The sequence below is a fragment of the Cetorhinus maximus genome, chromosome 19 (assembly GCF_964194155.1).
Source record: "Cetorhinus maximus chromosome 19, sCetMax3.hap1.1, whole genome shotgun sequence".
Lineage (NCBI taxonomy): Eukaryota > Metazoa > Chordata > Chondrichthyes > Lamniformes > Cetorhinidae > Cetorhinus > Cetorhinus maximus.
This window is the reverse complement of record NC_135897.1, coordinates 27,705,924-27,730,453: the sequence shown is the minus strand read 5'-3', so window position 1 is coordinate 27,730,453 and position 24,530 is coordinate 27,705,924. Positions and strand designations below refer to the sequence as shown.

At 41.9% G+C, this 24,530-nt stretch overlaps 1 protein-coding gene across 1 annotated transcript in view; it reads left to right on the top strand.

Moving 5' to 3' along the window:
- The window catches only part of stag1a (STAG1 cohesin complex component a), a 233,123-nt gene that overhangs the window by 90,734 nt on the left and 117,859 nt on the right, over positions 1-24,530 (top strand). The window lies entirely within an intron of this gene.

Here is a 24,530-nt window from a genome sequence, read left to right as displayed (position 1 = left end):
TGCAGCTCAATAATGTGGTTGGATGGTGAATTGCAGCTTGGGCTTAAGGATTCTGTGACCAGGAGCTGCAATAAATATTTTGTCAATCCCGGTGACAAAAACAGATTGTTACAGCAGTTTGAGAAGGGTATGGCTCATTTACTAGGTGGGCAGCACAGTGTTATACAATCCCTTACACATTGTAAGGTAATTGTTCAAATGGCATGTTAAACTGAGCCATGATCTGCCCTTGGTAGATGTAGAAGACCCCATGGCACTATTGAAAGAAGAGCAGGCGAGTTCTCCTCGGTGACCTGGCCAATACTTCTCCCTCAACCAGCAGTGGAAAACAAATGATTTGTTTATTGCCACATTGTTGTTTGTGGGACATTGTTATGTGCAAATTGGCTGCTGCAGCATTTATATTACAACAGTGTCTGCACTTCAAAAGTACTTCATTGGTTGTAAACAATGAAAAATATCCACCATTTGGTGAATTTCAGACTTTCGGATCACAGAATTCCACCCTTTTACTTTTTTTCCCCAACCTTCACCTGGCTTGCAGAAGCCATCATTCTGCTCCCCTCTCTCGCTTTCTGTAATTGGGAGATGCAGAGGGTGTGCTCCCAGTAGTTGTTATTCCCATGTGCAGCCTGCACTGTGCCTTCTTTCTGAGCTGCCTTCCTGCTGACACTTTCACTGCGGGAGTGACTGCTGCTGGAAGATAGGGAGCAAGGCCCAATGGCAGGAGAGAGTGCGGCCAGAAAGGGTGGGGGGGCGGGTATATGTTGGGAACAGAGCCATGGGGTGGGGGGGAGGAGGGGGGGGTTGTTTGCAGGGGTGTGGAGAAGGGGCAGGAGAGGGGCCAGAGAAGTAGTTGGGTGGGGGTTGGTGGGAGTGGGGCATGGGCCTAGGGGCTGGGATCCCGGGAGGGGGGGTGGTGGATGGTAAGAGAGGAGCAGAGTGGGGCATAGGCCTAGGGGCTGGGATCCAGGGCGGGTGGATGGTAAGAGAGGAGCAGGGTGGGAGTTGGGCCAGAGCTTGGTGGCTGGCATCTGGGACCAGAGGGGAGGAGTGAGGCCAGTTGGGGGGGCGGGGGGGGGAGGGTGGGGGTAGTTGGTGGCAAGGCCAAGGCCTTGATTTGGGTCCTGGGAATGATGAGAAAGCACAAAGTGGGAGCCTCAGGGCATTGTACTGGAACAACTATTGTTCCTAATTAACATAAAGGACCTAGATTCAGAAACTCAATGCAAACTGATCGAATTGACATCAAGTGGCAAATTAGGAGGGTTACCTCGGAAATTGGGAATGAATTGGTTTATGATTTGAGTCTAATTAAGTGGTCTAGCTTCCATCCATTTTGCCCATTATAAATTGCACTGTTTTTTCACTCTAGCTCCCCAACCTCTGGGCAGGGTGGAGAAATGCGGGTGGGGGGAGGGTAGAGAAGGAGGGGAGGACATTTGAGTGGGTGGGGTTTGGAGAGAGGGTATAAGTGAGTGAGTGGAGGGCTGAGTGGTGATGGGAGCTGAGTAGGGATGGGAGTGTGAGAGTTAGTGATGGGCTGAGTGGGGATGAAAGAGCCTGAGTGAGTGGAGGACTGTGAGGATGGGTGGGTCTGGTTGAGGGGGGAGGGGGGCACGTGCTGAGTGGGGATGGTAGGGTGTGAGTGAGTGGGGGCTGAGTAGAAAGGCATGGAGGGCATGAGTGAATGAGTAGGGATGGAAGCAGTGTATGTGTGTGTGTGTGGGGGTGTGGGTTAGGAAGAGGGTGTGTGTGTGGCGGAGGAAGAGGAGCTGATTATAATGTGTGTGTGGGTAGGGGGCAGAGGGGCTTCTCTGAGTCTTCTGTCACCATGAAATATGGAGAGCTTGGCTGAAACCAACATGTTCCATAAAATAAGATTTTAACATGCTTCAAAAACATAGATTTTCGTATTTATATGTGATATGTTGATCTATAAAGTACAAATTTCAATACTAGCACACCAAATATTGCAATGCTGTTTTATTGCTGTCCTGTTTTTGCTGACATCTGGGCTCATGTTAACTTTCAATATTTTTAAAAAATATATATTTGTTCTTGGGATTGGGTATTGGTGGCAAGGCCAAACTTTGTTGCCCACTTCTAATTGCCCTTGAAAGGTGCTGGTAAATTAAAATTAGGTCACATTGTAAAATGATTTGCATAGCACTGCCATAGTCCTTTGCTTTGTTTTGCATGTGCATAATCCAGCAAAGCCATGTTTTGTTGTTAGTATGGACTTAACCCTGTATTAAATGCACTAACTGCACTGAATGCTGAGGTCACTTTGGTGATTTTATACCAATGCATTGGTCCACAGTAATAGAAGGTAAACAAAGGGAAAGCTAGTGTTTCTACCTACTTGAAGTCTAATCATTCAACCCATTTGAAGTGGCCTGGAAGCATTTGCATTTCATTACAGATCATAAAAACTGCTATAATTACATGATTCCTCGTCATAAGAAATTTTAAGAATATTTTGTCTTTGACCACTCATCCCTGTTGTAAAGTATTTTGAGACATCCTGAGGTCATGAAAGGCTCTATATAAATACAAGTATTCCTTTCATCATCTCTGGGGTTCATTCATTTTGAGCCATCCCATTTATTATGAAATCAGTGATTTTACTTGAAATATCTCTAAGAGAGGGCATGTTGCACATGTTTTGTGAATATCCATTCAAAATATTTACTACTTTGTGCTTGGTTTCAGGTCTGCATTTTTAATGTTTTTCATTGATTGCAGTCTTGCTGTTGAACTGAAACAATTTTTAACTCGTTTGCTTGGCTTGGCTGCTATGTGTGGTTTTCAGGTCTGACTGTCTTTCTGATCACCTTTTTAGTATATATCTGCATTTTTTTGTTTTCATCCCGCAGGATGTGTACAAATCATTTTCCCTCTTTCACTTTTAATTTGCTAATCAATTAAGGGTCACACTTGATTTATCTGAGCTTTTTTGTTTTGGCAATGTATTTATCCTGCATACGCAGCATTAAATCGTTAAGGACGTTTCATCTGACTTCTGAAGAATTATTGAATAACAATCTCCAAATTATTTGCTTTAGTGGCCTTATTTCATCAAAGTTATCCCTTTTAAAACTAAGTACCTGGCTCTTGGTCCTAAATATTCATTCTTCTGAATCATATTTTATTTTCAGGGTTACTCATGCTCTATCACTTGGTAACTTTAACTGATTTATTGTCAAGACTAGATTCTGGTAGTAGAAAAACATAGAAACAATTAACACACAATGTATATGACATTGATTTTATTACTTGATATATGAGGGCCTGTTCCTATTTAACATTTGGAGGCTATCATTTGGCAGTGCCAATTGGAAGCACAGGATCGGTTTCCTCATACAGTCTGATGCCAAACTCTCCACAACAATATTTGGTCTTTTCAAATTCCTCAACATCTTGCTGCACCCGATTTGAATAATCCTTCGCAACCACACATCTCCGGCTGCATCATCCACTCCTCCGATTCTGAATTCCTGCTTGTTCTTTGGTTCTTTTGATTTTTGATTGGTGGCTGATGGTTCAGTCATTGCATCCTGGCTCAAATTAACTCCTAGATCAACTTTTTCATGCTATCTCAAAAAGGCAAAAAAGCTTCAACCATGCTTTGGATATTTTCAGACTCCGTCATTCCTCACTTGCCCAACTCAATACCTGACAAAGCATCCTAAGACGTCCTTTCATATGAGAAGCATAATGTGGATACAGGTTGTTGAAAACCTAAGTTAAATTTAATTTTTGAAACAAATAAAGCAATTTCAGATTTCTTAATATAATTTAATTTTACCTAGAACTCTCTCTAGATTCTACAAGTTTTTGGTTTTGTTTAGAACATATACCTATTTATATTCGTTGACTGTGTTTTGCATCACAATATTGTTGGTTATGTGCATGATTGTAGGTATAATTGAATTATATAAAAGTATGTGGTGATATTGCGTTTAGAATTTTAATCCCTGACCATTTTTATTTCAGAATGAAAATATTGTGAAATAATTAATGCGTATCCTGTATAGAATTAAAAAAAAAACATAAGATGCTTTTAAGTTGTGTTAATGATATCAACTTTCTCAAGTGCAAGTCTTGTGTGACTGACTGCAGCCAAATGCAAAATTCTCCAGACTCCAACCATGGCTGTTGGACAAAAACAGAAAATGCCAGAAAAACTCAGCAGGTCTGGCAGCATCTGTGGAGAGAGAAACAGAGTTAACTTCAGAGCATACAGACTCGAAACGTTAACTCTGTTTCTCTCTCCACAGATGCTGCCAGACCTGCTGAGACTTTTCAGCATTTTGTGGTTTTGTTTCAGATTTCTAGCATCCACAATGTTTTGCTTTTATCTTATATGACTGTTGGACAAATCTTTCAGAGATTCTTCCAGGCCAGCAGTCTTGATGAGTCCTAGAAGAGATTGATATAGCACAGAAGGTAGCTGAACAGCCCATTTTGTCTGTGCTGGCTCTTTGAAAGAGCTATTCAAATAGTGCCACTCCTCTTTCTCCATAGCCCTGCAAATCTTTCCAAATTTTTATACAATTCTCTTTTGAAAGTTGTGTAATCTGCTACCACACCCTCTTAGCCAGTGCATTGAAGATCATCATAGCTCGCTGCATAAAAAAATAAATTCTTGTGTTGCTTCTGGTTCTTCTATCAATTATTTTAAATCTGTGCCCATAGATTACTAACTCTTCTGCCAAGGAAACAGAATAAATAAAGAGAAACAACCAAAATCTCATGATTTGAACGCCCCTCAAATCTCCCCTTAACTTTTTCTTCTCTAAGGAAATTAACCCTAGTTTCTTTCATCTCTACACATAACTTTCGATTCCTGGCATCATTTCAGTAAACCTCTGCACCCTTATCAAGGCCCTGACATCTTTTCTAAGGTGTGTGGACACAGCACTCCACCTGGGAATAACCAGTGCTCTATAAAGATTTAGTATAACTTCCTTACTTTTGTGCTCTGTTTCACTGTTCATGAAGCCAAGGATCCTATGTGCTTTTTTAACAACTTTTCCTGCTACATTCAAAGACTTATGTAAACCCCAGATCCCCCTGTTACTACATCCACTTTAATATTGTACCGTTTGGTTTATAGTTTATATCATAATATCATTCTTCCTACTAATAATGAATTAGTTCACACTTCTCTGTTAAATTTCACCTGCAATGTGTCTGCCCATTTCACCTATATCTGCCTTCGTCCGGTGCAGCTACAAAACTAGCATCCACCCAACGATGTGGAAAATTTCCTTCTATGTCTTGTCCACAAAAAGCAGAACAAATCCAGTCTAGTCAATTACCACTCCAGCAATCTACCATCAATTATCAGCAAAGTGATGGAAGATGTTGTGCTATTAAACTACACTTTTTTATCCTTTCATGGGTTGTGGGTGTCACTGGCAAGGCCAGCATTTGTTGTCCAGCCCCAATTGCCCTTGAGAAGGTGGTGGTGAGCCGCCGCCTTGAACTGGTGCAGGGACACTCAAAAGTGCTGATAGGAAGCGAGTTCCATAGTTTGACCTTGTGACTGAAGGAATGGCAATATAGTTCCAAGTCAGGATGGTGTGATTTTGAAGGGGAACTTGTAAGTCGCCATGCATCTGCAGCCCTTGTCCTTCTAGGTGTTAGGGCTAATGTGTTTGGAAGGTGCTGGCAAAGGAACCTTGATGAGTTGCTGCAGTGCATCTTGTAGATAGTATATATACTGCTGCCATTGTGGGTCAGTGGTAGAGGGAGTGAATACTAAGTTGGCGGATGGGGTGCTGATCAAGAGGGTTGCTTTGTTCTGGATGGTGTAGAGCTTCTTGAATGTTATTGGAACCGCAGTCATCCATGCAAATGTGCCTTGTAGATGGTGGACAGGCTTTGGGGAGTCGGGAGGTGAGTTTGCACCTCAGAATCCCTGGGCCAAGACCCGCTCTTGTAGCCATGGTATTTATATGACTGGTTAGCTCAGCTTATGGTCAGTGAAAACTTCCAGGACGTTGATGGTGGGTTTTCAATTATGGCAATGCCATTGAATGTCAAGGGAAGATGGTCATCGCCTGGCACTTCTGTGGCACAAATGTTACTTGCCACTTATCAGTCCAAGCCTGAATGTTTTCCAGGTCTTGCTGCATTTGGGCATGGACTGCTTCAATATCTGAGGAGTCACGAATGGTGTTGAACATCGTGCAATCATGAGTGAACATCCCCACTTCTGACCTTATGATGGAAGGAAGAAGGTCATTGATGAAGCAGCTGAAGATGGTTGTGTCCAGGACACTAACCTGAGGAACTCCTGGAGTAATGTCCTGGGACTGAGATCATTGACCTCCAACAGCCACAACCATCTTCCTTTGTGCTAGGTATGACTCCAACCGGTGGAACGCTTTCCTCTTGATGCCCACTGACATCAATTTTCTAGAGCTCCTTAATGCTACATTAAGTCCAATACTGCCTTGATCTCACCTCCCAGCAATAACCTGCTAACTGATGCTCAATTTGTGCTTTGCCAGGGCTGCTTGGTTGGAGTCAGTGCACGCATGCTTCCAGCCTGAAAAACAACCATTCACCATTACTCGCTGCTTTCTGTGTCTTAGCCAATTTCACATTTGACTTTGCAAGACTTTTGGTCAAGGAAATCAGTGTTTCTGGTACAATATAAAGACATCTGTAAATCAGTTCAAAAAATTAATTCAGTTTAGGTTAGCCACATTACAAGGCATCAAATGTGGCTGTGTTTTAATACCAGTTTCACTTTGCCATTTATTGCAGCTTGAATTCCAGAAAATCTACAACACTATGAACAAATGTAGAGATGATTAAACTAAACTGGGTAGCTAATTTTATGTATATTTTCTTGTCCTCTTTTTCTCCCCCTGCTTATTCTCCCCCTCTGTGGTTACCAGTTTCACTGATGTTTCCTCATGCGCAAAATTCTTGCATTTAGCTTTGCTGACTTTCTTATATAGTTCAACTTGCATCACATTTGAGTTCTGTGCCAAATTGTCATCATTAAGTATGGGGAACCAAGATGAGACACATCTGATCAATTGGAGCAATGTGATTGGTCTGATGTTATCCAGTGACCATTAACTCTGAGCCATGATCCATTGTGGGTTATCTCTTATTGATTGATCTTTTAAGTTTGTGCCTATCAATCAAGATATCAGACAAGATATGTCGTTGACTGCCATCTTATTCTGGGGCCTAAAGCTCCAAGGGCTTCCAAGTCTCTGTTACAATCTTTCTGGTCACCTCTTAATTGTTCCATGCTTATAGAGAAATAGATTTGACACAGGACTTTGTTGGCATTTGGAAGAATGTCTTAGAAATTCAGTGCTGAACAATGTGCGGGGGAAGTGTAAAGGCAAGGAAAACTGAGACTAACGGTCCAAGGTTGTCGGGAGGGAGAATAATTGTCAAGTAAAACAATTACTGGAGGGAAGCAGAAAGGAAAAGGGAAGATGTAGAAGGGATTGGAAGGAGACGGAAGTTGAGAGGCGGAGTTACAGACAAATCTTGAGCAAAGCAAAAGACAAGCTTGTCTTCAGTTTCAGAAATTCTCCTATGGCACGGAGTTCATTTTGCTGCTACAGTGACCAAAACTGACTGAATGCACCAAGTAATATATTCTTCAGTTCTCTCCTCAAAAGTAGGTCTGACTGACAGTGCCATGGCTTCCACCACACATACAACAAGGAAGCACCCTAGCTGGAACAGGGGTGGCATCAATCTGATCCTCCCCTGCTTTGCAACCAAGCACAAGCCAACAGGAGTCCCAGGGAGTCCTGAGTTGCTGTGTCAACATGCATTGTTATAGTCCTGGAGCTATAAAATAGTGGTTGAGACTCCCAATTTTCTTTGCAATACATGGCTGACCAGCAATCTCTCCCACTTTTACCATCTGACATTGGCGTACGTTGGAAGGATTTACAGGTTGATGCTCAACCCGTTCGGCTGTGTTATGAGCACACCTTCCTTGGCCATCAAGTCCTGGAGGTCTGGCTGAGAGACAGGGACACTACCACTGTGTCACAACACCACCTCACTAATTAGTGAACACAAAGTCTTTGAACTTCAGTTACATTGCCAAGCAAGTGATTTACCTTATCATTTAGATTTAATAGTAAGCTCATAACACTGATGCAACAAATGTATTAAAATGTCATCTATTAAAATAGAGACAGACTTAGTGTTTTGTATAAATAAATGTGAATATCTAAAGTTGAAGTAAAAGCTAAAGTTCTAAAATGGTCATGTTATTCCAATGTATCTACCTTCAGGAAGATGCCACTAGTATTTGGATTACTGAACAGTATCACTATTAATTAGGCCCTCCTGCAGTTCATGCAACCTGGAAGTGGGACTGTCAGAGGAACTATTATGCAATCAAGTCTGTAATTTCATTATGCGTTATTTTATATCTGCCTATAATGCATTGTACAGTTCATGAATTTCAATGGCAAATATTGCATGTTAGCCTCTGGTGTAGGTGTCTGGAGATAAATACTGAGTCATAAAAATGTAGAAACTGCATGAACCAGGACTGAAATTGATTGTTAGAGTATATTACAAACCGTTGGTCACGAGTTGCACTAATGTCAGGAATTGAAGATCTAGCTGTTTATTTCTGCTGTTGTACAGAATCTTGAGCTGTTTTGTAGGTATTCATTCATATAATTTTGGTCAATCTGGTTAGTTAATTTGTAACGTAAACCAGGTTGCGTGTCATTCCTTAATAATCCTATCTTCCAGTCTGGCTTGGAGAGAAGTAAGCTGCAATGAGTACTAGTGATCTAGAATTGAAACTGAAAGGGACAGAAAGCTGAACCTTTTGATTTGGTGGGAAGCAAGGTTTATTTGGAGCCAGTATAACAAAATCATGCAAGATGGAGAGGCTCATTTCAATGCCTTAAAATTAGATCACATTGGCAGAGGGTTGAAATATGTACTGCAAATTGTTGTCAAATTTTCATATGGCCTTGTGTTTATGTAAGTACAGACAATTATTTTGTGTTCCATCTTCATCAAGATGTACCCATTCACATCAGAGGGTGGTAGGGATCCAGAACTCTCTGCCTGAAATGGTAGTAGAGGCAGAAACCCTTAACTCATTTAAAAGGTGCCTGGATATGCACGTCAACTGCCATAACCTGCAGGGATATGGACCAAATGCTGGAAAGTGGGATTAGGCTGGGTGGCTTGTTTTTTTGGCTGGCACAGACATGATGGGCCAAGTAGCCTCTTTCTGTACAGTAAACTTTCTAAGATTCTATTCTAAAGCTTTTCATTCTACAGTAGTATTAACTTAGGGCATTTAGAAACATAGAAAATGGAAGCAAGAATAGAGCAAGCCCTTCAAGACTGCTCCACCATTCAATATGACAATGGCTGATCCTCTTTCTCAACACCATACTCCCATTCTCTCCCCATACCTCTTGATGCCTTTAGCATGTCCAGGCTCTTCCTATAGATTACTGCCGGAGTCACAGCAGGAGACCACTGGCTGAGTAATTCAGCCCCAAAATGTTTTTGGAGAAAAGTTTTTATACTTAAAATGTGTTATGTAGAAGAGAAAGGAGTAAAATCCAAAATTAGGAAAAAAATGATTATTGTGTGTTTTTAAACATTTTTCTCACCACAATTCAGTTCTCCTGAAGTCATTTTTAAGGAATCTGTTTCCTTCTTAAATATATTCAGTGACTTGGCTTCCACAGCCTTCAGTGCTAGAGAATTCCACAGATTCACCATCCATTGAGTGAAGAAGTTTCTCCTCATCTCAGTCCTAAATGGCCTACCCAGTATCCTGAAACTGTGACCCCCTTGTTCTGGAACCCCCCCTTCCCCCCCCAGCCCAAGCCAGAGGAAACATCCTCCCTGCATCTAGTCTATCCAGCCCTGTCAGAATCCCTAGTTGCACATAATGCTCCAGGTGTTGTCTCACCAGGGTCCTGTACAGCTGCAGTTAGACACCCTTGCTCCTGTACTCCAGTCCTCTCGCAATGAAGGCTAAAATACTATTTTCTTTCTTAACTGCTTGCTGCACCTGCGTGCTAGCTTTCAGTGATTGGTGTACAAGGACACCCAGGTCCCTTTGAACATCAACATTTCCCAATCTATCACCATTTAAATAATACCCTGCCATTCTGTTTTTCCTACCAAAGTGGATAATTTCACATTTATCCACATTATACTGCACCTGCCATGTATTTGCCCACTCACTCAACTTGTCTAAATCACCTTGAACCCTTTTAACATCCACCTCACAACTCACATTTCCACCAAGTTTTGTGTTGTCAGCAAACTTGAAAATATTGCATTTGGTTCCCTCATCCAAACCATTGATATATATTGTGAACAGCTAGGGCCCAAGCACTGATTCCTGCGGTATCCCACCAGTCACCGCCTGCCACTGTTTAAAAAAAACCCATTTATTCCCACTCTGTTTCCTGTCTGCTGACTAATTTTTAACCCATGCCAGTATATTACCCCTAAACCCATGTGCTTTAGTTTTGTACACTAACCTCTTATGTGGGACTTCGTCAAAAGTTTCCTGAAAATCCAAATACACCACATCCACTGGTTCCCCCTTATCTATTCTGCTCGTTACATCCTCAAAAAACTCCAGTAGGTTTGTCAAAAGTGATTTTCCTTTCATAAATCCACGTTGACTTTGTCTGATCCTGTTGATATTTTCCTTGTGTCCTGTTATCACATCCTTTAAAGTAGACGCTAGCATTTTCTCTTGATGTTGGGCTAACCAGTCTAATTCCCGTTTTCTCCCTCCGTTCTTTTTTAAATAGTGAGGTTATATTTGCCACTCTCCAATCTGCCAGGCTGTTCCAGAATCTGCGGAATTTTGGAAGGTGACAACCAACGCATCCACTATTTCCATGACCACCTCATTTAGTACCCTGGGATGTAGATTGTCAGGCTTTCTCCACTTCTTTTTCATAATACCAACTTCCTTCAATTCTTCCTTCTCACCAGACCCTTGGTTCCCTAGCATTTCTGGGAAGTTATTTTTGTCTTCCTCCATGAAGACAGAACTAAAGTAGTTGTTTAATTGTTCTCCCATATCCTTGTTCTCTATTATAAATTCTCCCATTTCTGACTGTAAGGGACCTCCATTTGTTTTCACTAATCTTTTTCTTTTTACATAGAAGCTTTTACAGTTTGCTTTTATGTTCCTTGCAAGTTTACCCTTATACTCTATTTTTCCCATCCTAATCAATCCTCCTTTGCTGAATTCTAAACTGCTCCCAATTCTCAGGCTCCTTAATTTTTCTAGCAACTTTATATGCTGACTCTTTGATCTAATGTTATCCTTAACTTCATTTGTTAGCCATGGTTGGGCCAGTTTTCCTGTTGTGTTTTTGTGCCAGAAAGGAATTTATAACTTGAAATGCATACATTCGTTCCTTAAATATTAGCCATTCCCTATCCATCATCATACCTTTTAATGAAGTTGCCCAATCTATCTTGGCCAACTCATGCTTCATACCTTTGTCATTTTCTTTGTTTAGATTTAGGACCCTAGTTTCGGAGTGGACTACTTCACTTTCCATCCAAATGAAGAATCCTATCATGTCATGGTCACTGTTCCCTAAAGGACCCCGCACAATAAGATTACTTATTAATCCCTTCTCATTGCACAAAACCAAATCTAGGATAGCCTGTTCCCTGGTTGGTTCCTCGATGCCTAAATAAGTAATCTCGTACACACTCAGGAATTCCTCCACCGCAGTATTATTGCTAATTTGGTTTGCCCAGTTTATATGTAGATTAAAGTCACCCATGATTACTGTAGTGTCCTTGTTACATGCATCTCTAATTTCCTGTTTAATGCCATCCCCTACCTTACTACTACTGGTTGAAAGCCTATAGACAACCCCCAGTAATGTTTTCTGCCTCTTGTTGCTTCTTAGCTCCACCCAGACTGATTCTACATCTAGATTTTCTACGTCAATATCCTCTCTCACTATTGCACTGATTTCATCCTTACCTAACAATGCCATGCCACCTACTTTTCCTTTTTGCCTGTTCTTCCTAAATATCGAGTATCCTTGGATATTCAGTTCCCAGCCTTGGTCACCCTGCAGCTATGTCTCCGTAATCACAATCATATCTTACCTGTTTGCACTGTTCACTTGTCTACCTTATTGCAAATGCTCCATACATTCAGATACAGTGCCTTTAGACTTGTCTTTTTTTTAACATTTTTACAGTTTTTTTTGATACTAAGGCCCTATTTGCTGCCAGCCCTTGTTTCCTCTGCCTTCCACTTTTGCTTTCTACTTTTGTCTTTCATTCCTATCTTTGTTGTGCTCTCTTGTGTCTTCCTGCTCAGGTTCCCACCCCACTGCCACTCTAGTTTAACACCTCCCAACAGCACTAGCGAATACCCTTGCGAGGGCATCGGTCCCGGTCCTGCTGGAGTGCAACCTGTCCAGCTTGTATGGGTCCAATATTCTCCGAAATCGGTCCCAATGCCTCAGAAATCTAAATCCCTCCCTCCTACACCATGTCTCCAGCTACACAATCATCTGGTCTATTCTCCTATTCCTGATCTCGCTAGCATGTGGCACTGGGAGTAATCCTGAGATTACTACCTTTTGAGGTCCTGCTTTTTTTCCTAGCTCCCTATATTCTGCTTTCAGGACCTCATCCCTCTTTTTACCGATGTAATTGGTACCAATATGGACCACAACCTCTGGCTGTTCACCCTCCCCCTTTCAAAGTGCCCCGCAGACGCTCAGCGACATCCTTGACCCTGGTACCAGAGAGGCAACATACCATCCTGTGCTCTGTGGCTGTGGCTGCAGAAATGTCCATCTGTTCCCTAAATGATAGAATCCCCTACCATTATTGCTCTCCCACCAGCCCCCCCCCCACCCACAAAACACACACACACACCTCTGCAGCTGAGCCACTCGTGGTGCTATAGACTCAGCTTTTGCTGCATCCCCCCAAGAAACCACCTCTGCCAGCAGTATCCAAAATGAAAAATCTGTTAGGATGATTGACCCAGGGGACTCCTGTACTACCTGCCTAGTGCTTTTATTCTGTCTGGCAGTCACCCATTCCCTTTCTGCCTGTGCACGCTTTATCTACTGGTGTGATCACCTCACTCTACGTGCTCTCCACGAAGATCTCATCCTTGCAGTTGCCCCACAGTGACTCCAGCTGTAGCTCCGAAATGCAGATTTCGAGTAGCTGCTGGAGATGCTTCCTGCACACGTGGTCGCCCTGGACACTGGCGTTGTCCCTAACTTCCCACATCACAGGAAGAGCATTCCACTTGGCTGAGCTGCCCTGCCATGACTTACCCTTAAATAACTCCCTTTACTTATACTTCCTCTAGTTTAGAGAATATTAAGGATAGAAGAAATACTCATCAAATCCTACTTACCAAGGCTGCTTGCTGCTCTTCTTTCTGAGGAAAGGTAGAAAATGAAAGGATCACTTCCTCCCCTTTTCACCGAACTCCCTCTCTCACCAAACCCCAACTTAAGCACTCTAATGCAGCCCAAAGCAGCACTCCAGTGCAGACAAAAGCAGTACTTTAATATGGCCTGTCTTTATGCTGTCTGAATCTAGCGCCTGAAAATCTGTTCAAACCAGTTATTTAATTAATTAGCTGCAGCTGCTAGACTCCTGTGTTTGAGTCTTCCTCTTAGAAAACAACTCAACAATCAAAAATAAAATTTTAAACCTTTAAAATTATAGCTTAACAAAAAGAAATATTAGGCTTCTTCATCAAAACCAGTGTCATTCTTTTAATGCTGGGCTGAACATGAATGGTTGACTGCCAGTACCACCTATTGATGTCAGAGATCACCTACAGAATACTGGAAGTTGCATGAAGTTTCAGTTTGTAACTTGAAAGCTGTGAGGATGACAACTGTGGCCACGGGGTCAGTTACAATCCTTTTTTTTAATAAACTGCTTACAGGCAGGATTGTTGTTTTAAGGTGACTGAAGTAGTTTTTGTTGGATGGAATTCTAGGATCTTTGCAGGTGTATTGGGAATCACCTCCCATAACTAAATTTATCGATTTAGTTACTGAAAAAAATCAAATAATGTTTTTATTATGTAGGATGACCAAATTTTTTATTGGTAATTTGAGAGTTGCATTTGGTGATTCCATATTTTTTTCCCTATGGGAATCACAAATGGCTTGTTTCTTTGCTATCTTTCGCAAATGATTACTCTAGCGTGTTACTTACATTTTTTGCATCTATGCCAGTATCTTCACTTCTGTGTGTATTTATCTACCATTGAAGACTATTTACCAAATATTAGCTCAAATGTTGTTTCTCAGCTCAAGGTCATTTATGAAAGTTGTGGAAAAAGAAAAGAAAAGGGACTTATGTGACATTTTCCTATTTGGGTTGCCTTATTTGCAGTTGCATTGTTTGAAACTATAGTGATTTTTCAATTTTATATATATATATATATAAAAGTCATTGTTTCCTCAAATTCCAGTAGATGCTATATCTTTCGATGCTGGTTGGAGCAGTGGCACAGCACTTTGTTGAAAGCCTTGTTAAAGTTTTCTCTTTTCTGTACTGTGCTTTTCTTTTTGGACTTTTCCTTTTATTCAGCGTTTCACCATTATCTAAAAATGATTGTACTGTTAAAGTCCAACAAAGTTCTGAAACATTTATTGTAAGTTGGTCCATTCATTTTGTTTTTAGATGCTGAATTGTCGTGCATACAATGCCCTAATGGAGTTCTGTTGCTATTAATGAGCTATCTAAGCTATAATGGACAACCCTGTATCTACCATTTGCTTAAAAATTTGAGCCATGTCCATGATTTTGTTTTCATTTGATGCAGCATCTTAACCATTGTAAGTGGTCTGTTGAAGATTTCTATACAGCTCATTCATTGCTTCACTATTTAATGAACTTTTTGTCTCTTTCCCTTCCCTGTAGTCAGTTAGGTACAAGTATTCTTCTCTAATCATCTTATCTGTTGTTTGCATCTTACACCATTCTGTGGCTATTTATATTATTTGTAGGATTTGAATGCTTTGTAGAATCCTCTACAATGTTGTCATTTCTCCCAAATTTTCCTCTGCTGAACTGAACATAACAAAATGTTTGTTTGTTCTCAATGTATGTCAGAAATCTTATCCTGAATTGTTTTATTACCTAGTATCCAGACTTCCTCTTCTGTCATTCCTTAGCTTTTAACTCTTTGCCCTTTATTTTGCCAATCAATTCAGACAGTTTGGCAAGATTCTCGTCTTTCCCCTGAGTTGTATTTTATTTAAACTAAATCAATTTCTCAAAAAACCATTTCTCTGTCGTTTTTCTTCATGCAATTTTTCAGTTTATTTTATTTTTAAACTGGGTTTTATCACTGTGGTGTTCAAGTTTGTTCAGGTATCTTGGCATAATTAATTCTGCACTTCCTGGTAGCAGTGACCAATATGTCCAGTTGGATCACACTCTACCAGGTTGTTATGGATTGTTTTTGATTTATTGCTAACACTTGTATTTTTCTACCCAAATTCTCAGATGTGAATACTGTAAGAAAATCAAACCACCTGTCTTCTCCATCCTATCCCAAAACATAGTCTATTAAAAATCATAAGTTGGGTTACGTTGTTGTTGCTTTAGATGACTTGTTGGGTCATGCTTCCATGATGCACTTTTCTCTTTTCACATGGATTTGACAGTGGGTAGGCATTCAGAATGCATTTTCTAAATGTTACTGTTATCCATTTGAAGAGAATTGAGCACATACAGCACTCTTCAATGTCTTGAAATATCCTCAAGTTAGGAGTCTACCTATTGGGCACAAATGTAACTGACTACAAACAAAAATGCCACATGTGGAGGTTCATGAGGTTGCACGCAAACTATCAACTTTTATATCTGACGTTTTTGTCATTTCCTCAAATCACAGGAAGACATCAACAGTATTCTAGTGCAGCAGTGGTAGGAATAGGACACGTATCTGAATGTTCAGATGAGACTGATGCAGAGTCCAGTGTGCTGAATGATAATGATATTAGGTAATAAATTACCCTGAATTTAAGAATGATGCTTGGATTAGATTATGAAATTTAATTTGTCTTCTCAGTAGTGAAAAGGTGGGTGGTATTGTCTTGGGAGTCTGTTTCCCCCTTGCTACCAAATGTTCTGAATGAATGCCAAATAGAACTGCTCCATGGGGAAACATGACGTAGTCATCACATGAGTAGATATTTAAGCATCTGAAGGTATCAGGCTGGCTGATCTTAGGGGAATACTGGATGAGGAATCTGTCAAGAATTTTATTTCATTTTTATTTGCAAAGCAGATTGAAGGCCTTCAAGGATTCAAATCTCTGATTGCTAATTCAGTGCAAAGTAGCATTTTGTAATAGGAAATAGCTGATTATCCATTATGAATTAATCATTGCAAGTAGCTGGACAGCCGAATTGAGTAGATTGTTGCAGACAAGATTGTATTATCTTGCATTGTATGATGTGAATTTTATCAAATTCTAGATTCACCTGGTGTATTTATATTTTTGTAGTGTTGTATATAGGAATGTAATGCTATAATAATCAGAAAATGAGACCTCAAAAACTGAGCGGTTAAAGAGTTTAAAAAGTTGAGAAATTTTCAAATTTTTATGATGGACAAGGATTCGCTTTGTACTATATTCTAAAACAGTGAATTCAATGAGATACATAGTTGCATGCAGTTTTTAGGAATGAACCTACTAAACTTTCCATTTCAGTAACCAGATGTTGCAGATGTGTGGACATGCTCATGATAATTTAAAATTGATTTCAGGTGTTTTTATTCTTTAAATATTCTTTTTCTTTATACTTTTATTCAAGAATTAAAAGCAAGTTACCTTGTGATCCTTCAGGTTAGTTTGCTGTTTTATTTGCTATGAGGCTATGTTTGATGGGAAGAATATATTATGCACTTCTGTGAAATGCATACAGTTTATCCATTTTGTACAACCAGGCATTATGCAAAAGAATATTTTATATTGGTGAAATGAGAGGCATGTTGTCAAAGCTTTTCAGGCAAACACAAGAATGCCAAATTTCAAACTATCACAATTTATCCTACAGGAAAAAAGAGTGCTGATTGGTTGCCAGGTTGACTCCCATTAGCTGTGGAGAAAGCTGTTGGGAACTGTGGGCTGCCCAAGCTTCAAGGGTAATTCAGAAAAGGCGCAAGGCTTGAATGTATCCCTTTTGTTTGCAGAGAACGCATTCTTGTGTGTGAATGTCGCTTCTAGCAAACGTAAATGAGTCACATTATGAGTTAAACTGATTATCATAACTTGGTTGTTAATATAGTTATGAGCACGTTGAGGAGTTTTCAGCAAGTGCTACACATCTAACAGTTGTCATGAAAGTCTCGCTTAACTCATCGGAGAGTGGGACGTCAGGAACTCCAAGTCCCAACAGACCAGGAATGGGCTGCACATGTGCAGCCTGCGTTTTTTATGTTCTTTGAACCCAGCGCACCTATGCATGAAGAAAAACAGCGTGAAAGCCTGTGTCATGTGACCGGGGGCAGAGCACCATTGAAGTCAAATTCCTGGGGAGGGGACAGGGAGAGGTCCCCAAAGAAGGGTTCCAGTCAGGGGACAGGGGACTGAAAGAGGTCCCAGTTAAGTTTAAAAAGTAGGAAAAAGACTGCGGTTAGCAGACTTTAAGTGAAAATGTTTCAGGGGAAGCCCTGAAGATCCAAAAAGACAGCTGAAGGTTGGTGACTCGGTGTTGTGGGCTGTTGGGGCAAAGGTACCCCTTTTAGAGCTTAAAGTTGTGTTTTCTGAGTTGGTGCTTGAGTACATACTTGGGAATCCAGGGGGACGGAATCTCGGGAGATGAGATTGAAACCCTGTGAGGTGGTCTGTTGTTGAGGCCGCCCGAGTTGGAGCGACTTGGAGAGAATTCCAGGGCAAGATCTTTGAAGGTGAAGGCGGGGATCCCTCGTGAGAGAGACAGTTTCAACGAGATTGGTTGACTCAGTGTTTACTGACATCTGGGTGGGTTGTTGAGAAATCCATGAACTGTCTTAGTTGCATTTGCTATTTGGTGTGCAGTGTGGTGTGTTCGACCACAGTTTGCCTATTAATTCACATGATCCTCATTTTAAATCTGGATATTAGATTGAGTGTAAATCGTTTTATCTTTATAACCTTGTACAGTAAAGTTTATTTTTGTTTGTTCAAAACCCGTGGAATCTTGTGGCTTTATTCCATTGAATCTCAAACTTTGTCCATTTTAAACAAACATTATCGGTCTCTAACTAGAACTTACCAACAACTTGGGGGTCTGATCTATGATCATAACACAGTAGATGTTTTGTTTTGGGTTTAGCAAACATAGGTTGGTTGAATACAGTCAGCACTCTGCCTATCACAAACAGCCGAAGGAACATGCTGTTTGATTCGATCTGCCAATCGCATGGACTTATGGCCTACGTACCTGGCACCAGCACTAAAATCTTCAGCAACATGTCTCTCTTTTCAGCAGTATTCAAGCTTTGTACTACCAAGTGACTGAATATTTTATGCTTGATGCAAATTAAGGCATGGCAACAAAACTCTGTTTGCTCATAACTCTGAATGACACTGCCTTCCAATGTGGCAACGTTCGATTTTAAAATTCTCGGCCTTGTATTCAAATCCCTCCATGGTCTTATCACTCCTTATTTCTGTAACCTATGCAGGCCTTCCAAGCCTTTGAGACCTCTGTATGCCTCCAATCCTGGCATCTTAGACATTCCCAGTTTTAATCGTTCCAATCTTTTGATGGCCAGCTTTCAGTTGCCTTAGCCCTAAGCTCTGGAATTCCCTTCCTTAACCTCTCTGCTTCTCTATCTCTCTCTCTTTCTCTCATCCTTTTAAAAACTTGGCGCTTTGATCAAGCTTTTGGTCATCTGTCATGATATCTCCTCCTGTGACTTGGTGTCAAATTTTGGTTAATGCTTTTGTGAAGTGCTTTAGGTGCTCTACAAATGCAAATAGTTGTTGGATAGTATTTTGCACCCTGGACACTCATCTGTTGTGGTTTGGATTTTAAGTTTGGCTTAATGATTGCATGCAGGTACATTAGAGTAGGCAAGTGAATCCTTTTGTATCCAGGAATTTTAATCAAGTTTGGTTGAAAATATGTCCTTTTAGAAGTTGTGTTGAAAAATGAGAAATTACTGCTGTATTTCAATGTATTCTAAGATTTGAAAGCAATTGACAACTTAGCATGAAGCCTGTGTTTGAGTCATTGCATTCCAGTATAATTGACAAAGTCTGAAAGAGGATGACAGATTTAGCATGGGCAGAATTGCCAATTCAGGAATTGAATAATGTTCCAAAAGCATTTCTTATATATGTTAGATAAGCCAATATAAATTCGCCATATATCTGTATTTAAAAATGGTATTCACATTTGCCAAATTCTACTATAGTCCTTTTTTGACAGAGTAAACTGAGTCATGTTTAGTATTTCCCAATTTTGCAAAGTTACATGGTTTAAGAGTACATTGAATTGCACGCACATGACTGCAAATAGAGCTCTTGTCAATCCTACAAGTCATGCAATGCTAAGGACAGATGGCAGAATTTTGTTGCTGAATTGAAAAAGGTCAGGTCCACCAGCAGAACTTGCAGATAAACAAAGGCAAACAAGTGCGGATGTTGGAAATCTCTGACATAAAACAGAAAATGCTAGAAATATTCAGTAGGTGAGGCAGTATCTGTGGAGAGAGAAAAAGTTAATGTTTCAGGTCAATGAACTTTTGTCAAAACTAGCAAAAGTTAGAGATGTAACAGATTTTAAACAAGAAGCAGGGGAAAGTCTGAGAACAAAAGGAAAGGTCTGTCTGTGGTAGGATGTAAGGCAGGAGAGATTAAACGACAAAAGGGATTGGATGGTGGTACAAGGCAAAAGGAGAGTGTTAATGAACCAAGAAATATAAGATAGGTCTAGAGAGGTATAAATGGGAAAAGCAGAATTGTCGCCAACAGCTGCCGTCCGAAGAAACCTAAAAACCAAAACCAAAGTTAGGGGAGAGGTCATGATCTGAAATTGCTGAACTCGATGTGGAGTGGAAAGGCTGTAAAGTACCTAAGCAAAAGCTGGAGTGCTGACCATCAAGCTTAGATTGAGCTTCAACGGAACAGTGTAGGAGGCTGAGATAAGATAGGTCAGAGTGAGAGTGTGGCAGAGAATGAAAATAAGCAGGTATTTGGAAACTTGCGGTCACATTTATTGAATGAGCAGAGGTGTTTTGCAAAACGGTCACCCAATCTGCATTTTATCTCGCCATGTAGATGAACCTGCACCATGGATATTGTATACTAAATTGTAGGAAGTACAAATAACTCGCTATTTTACCTGGAAGTTTGGGGCTTTGGACAGTAAAATAGGAGAAGGTAAAATGACAGGTGTTGCATTTCCTGTGCTTGCATGAGAAGAACATAAGAAGTAGGAACAGGAGTAGACCATTCGGCCATTCGAGCCTGCTCCACCATTCAATAGGATCATGGCTGATCTTCTTGTGCTCCGATTTCCACATTCCCATCTAACCTCAATAGCCTTAGATTCTTGTTAGGCAAGGGAATCAACCAACCTCTGCCTTAAAAAATATTCAATGACCCCCGCCTCCACCACTTTGAGGCAGAGAATTCCAAAGTTGCACAGCCCTCTGAGAGAAAAAAATTTCCCCTCATCTCTGCTCTAAAAGGGCAACCCCTAATTTTAAAACAGTGGACTCATTCTGGACTCATTCACAAGAGGAAACATCCTTTCGATGTCCACCTTGTCAAGTCCGTTCAGGATCTTGTATACTTCAATCAAATCACCCTTCACTCATCTAAACTCCAGTGGAAATAGGCCCAGTCTGTCCAACCTTTCCTCATAAGACAGAAGGAGGGGGGGCTATGTAAGGGGTGGACCAGTGTGTCGCAGAGGGAACAGCTTTTTCAGAATGTTGAAAGGGGAGCCGTGAAGGTGATGAGTTAGATGGTGACATCACTCTGAAGCTTGTGGAAATAGCCTGGATGCTGGTGTGTTGGAAGGTGAGGACAATGGAAACCCCATTCTGGTTCTGGAAGGGAGTGGAAAGGGTGAGATTGGAAATGTGAGAAATAGCATAGACATGGTCAAGGGCCAGGTCAGCCTAGGTGGGAGTGGGGACTCCTTTAGTGAGGAAAAAGAAAGACATGTTGGAAGCACTTGTGTGGAAGGTAGCATTGTCAGAGTAGATGCAATGGACACTGTAATGCAATGCAAACCGGGAGAATAGATTAGAATCCTTACTGGAAACAGATTGGGAGGAAGTGTAGTCAAAATGGCAGTGGGAAGTAGTGGGATTATCGTGGAATAAAAGCAAAATATTGTGGATGCTGGAGATCACAAAAGTGGTGGAAAACTCAGCAGGTCTGGCAGCATTTGTGGAGAGAGAAATAGAGTTAACATTTTGAGTTCAATGTGACTCTTCTTTGGTTCTGAAAGGATTATAATGGATGTTGCTAGGTAGAAATGGAGGCAGAGAAGATGAGAAAGGAAAGAGTTGCCAATGGGCCATGTGAAGTGGGGGGGAATGGTGGAATTTTTCTTTATTCATTCACGGAATGTAGGCTTTGCTGGCTGGGCCAGTATTTATTGCCATCCCTAGTTGCCCTTGAGAATGGTGGTGAGCTGCCTTTTCAAACTGTGTGGGTACGCCCACAGTGCTGTACGGAAGGGAGTTCCAGGATTTTGACCCAGCGGCAATGAAGGAACAGCGATATATTTCCAAGTCAGGATGGTGAGTGACTTGGAGGGGAACTTTTAGGTGGCGATGTTCCCATCTATCTGCTGCCCTTGTCCTTCTAGATGATAGTCGTCATGGGTTTGATAGGTGCTGTTGAAGGAGCCTTGGTGAATTCCTGCAGTGTATCTTGTAGATGGTACACTCTGCTGCTATTGTACTTTGGTGGTGGAGGGAGTGAATGTTTGTGGATGTGGTGACAATCAAGCGGGCTGCTTTGTCCTGGATGGTATCAAGCTTCTTGAGCGTTGTGGGAGTTGTACTCATCCAAGCAAGCGGGGAGTATTCCAACACACTCCTGACTTGTGCCTTGTAGATGAGGGACAGGCTTTGGGGAGTCAGGAGGTGAATTACTCGTTGCAAAGCTCCTAGCCTTTGACCTGCTCTTGTCGCCACAGTATTTATGTGGCTAGTCCAGTTCAGTTTCTGGTCAATGGTAATTAGAAGCAAAGTTGATGATAGTTCCCAGTTCATGGTGAGAGCAGGAAATGGCACCGATTATAGTTGTCAGTATTCTGGAAAAAGAGGCCAAAGAGAGGAACTGAGTAGGATGGGAGCAAATAATGTTTCATATATCCTATAAAAGGCAGGCATGGAGCATGAGGGAAATGGTTGTGATGACATTTTGGGATATAGCTGGAACAGGAAAATAAAATCGACTTGCATTTATATAGTACTTTTCACGACCACTGGGTGTCTCGAGGCAATGACATAAGGATGGAAATGCATTGTGCTTACAAGCATCAAAGAGCGAAATGGCTTGGTTAAGACCTGAAATTGTAACATTTGTTTTTAAAGGTGAAACTTTAATTTCTGAGGTAAAAGATTGTTTGAATGTAATTGACCCATTTTGAACATTTTTTATCTACATTTTTCAGTTATTGAACTTTTCTGCTTCATCTCCATTTATTATAAAATATGTTGGATGGAATGATCCCAGATTTGTACTAAGTGCGATGGCGGGGAGTCTAGTAAACGACGTTTTACCCACAGGCCGCAATGGCGGCTTCTCACGCCACATTATCCCAAACCTGCCGCGTTAATTATGCATTCACAGGAAACATGCTGTTTCAATGGCGGGCGGGCGCTCATTTGCCTGTCATATCACCTCGCTGTCTCATCATGCTGGGCGCCATATTTAAAATGCAGTCGCACGGACATTTCAGTGCTTCCAGCCTAGGATCACTGCACGGAAGACATGGCTCCAAAAGGCAAGAAGACTGCAGCCCGCAGGGTTGATGACTGGTCTCTCGAGCACCTTTTGGACTCAGTGGAGGCCCGCTGTGATGTGCTCTACCCCCGCTCTGGTCGCAGGATGGGCAACATCAATAACCCGGCTTGGGAAGTGGTGGCAGCAGTGGTCAGCGCCAACGTGTTTCAAAAAGGACAGCCACCCATTGCCACAAGAGGATGAATGATGATCTCTGTTCCGCAGGGTCAATCACTCTTCTCACCACTTTCGACTCTCACTCTCAAAGCTATCACACATCCACAGGGCCCTCACTCTGCCAGTTCAAGAATCATCACCATTCACTCTCTCTCACATACCTTAATTGTCCTCATCCCATCAGTGGGACCACTCACCAGCTACACATGCCAGGCATACTTACCATCTGGCCTGCTTACACTCTCTTCATCTCTGTTCATGCAGGACAAGCTGGCACACAACAAGAGGGAGAGGTCACAGACTGGTGGAGGAATGCCTGAAATTCAGGTCCTCACAGACTTTGAAAACAGAGCCGTCCAGCTGGCTGACGAGGATCTGGACCGTTCCTATACTGGTGAGGTCGGCGGTGCTCTGCCAAGTGAGGATCCAGCAGTGCAACATCCATCTGACAACCATGCTGTGAGTGATGTGTCCTGTTTCACAGGCCATTGCCATGGACTAAGTATCTCTCCTTGCTTTCGCAGGCATATCTGGGAAACAGCCAAGAGAGTCCACAGCCCAGGGCTTCCAATCAAGCTCCGAGGGAAGCTCAGAAGAGGAATCCGCTGAAACCCTTCTTGAAGTCTCATCATAGCGCTCACCCATACCCTCCACCAGCACAGAGACACACACCTCGGTGAGACCTAGCTTTAGAGCAGCCTCAGGATCAGAATCTGATGAGCATATGGCACTTTCTGATCCACAGCAGGTGGCAGCAGGGCCTTTCCAGGTGTCCGGCACTCGGAGGAATGCTGGAGGCCAGATACTTGCTGAGCCGAAGTCAGATGACGAGCCTCTGGACTCGGTCATGTCACAGTTGCTGGAGCTGCAAAGGCAGGCTCGGGAACATGAGGAAGGGATGTACGCTGCAATCCTCAGATTGCAAGGCACGAAGGAAGAGTCTGTCCGCCTTTAGGCTGAAGCGATTGTGCCGGCATGTCAACGCACAGGGGTCAACACAGGTAGGATGGCGGCCGCAATGAAGACCTTAGTACAGGATGTTGCTCCTGCACTGCTGTGTGGGCTGAACTCCATCGCTGATGCCATAGTTGGCCTCCAACAGTGTGTACGCGAGATAGGTGCAGGGAAGCCCAACCTCACTCCAGCTACCCCTTCTCCTCAAGGAGTCAGCCAAGGGCAGCCATACGGAGGAGGATCAACAGGTACACCCCCCCCCAGGGCCATCCATCTAGGTCACTCCGTGAGTGTCCAGCCCATCCAAATCTCTTCCTGTGAACTCAACAGCTTCAGCTCCATGGGCCAAGGAGGGTGCCACTGCCACACAGCAGGACCCTGAAAGCAGGCCAGGGCA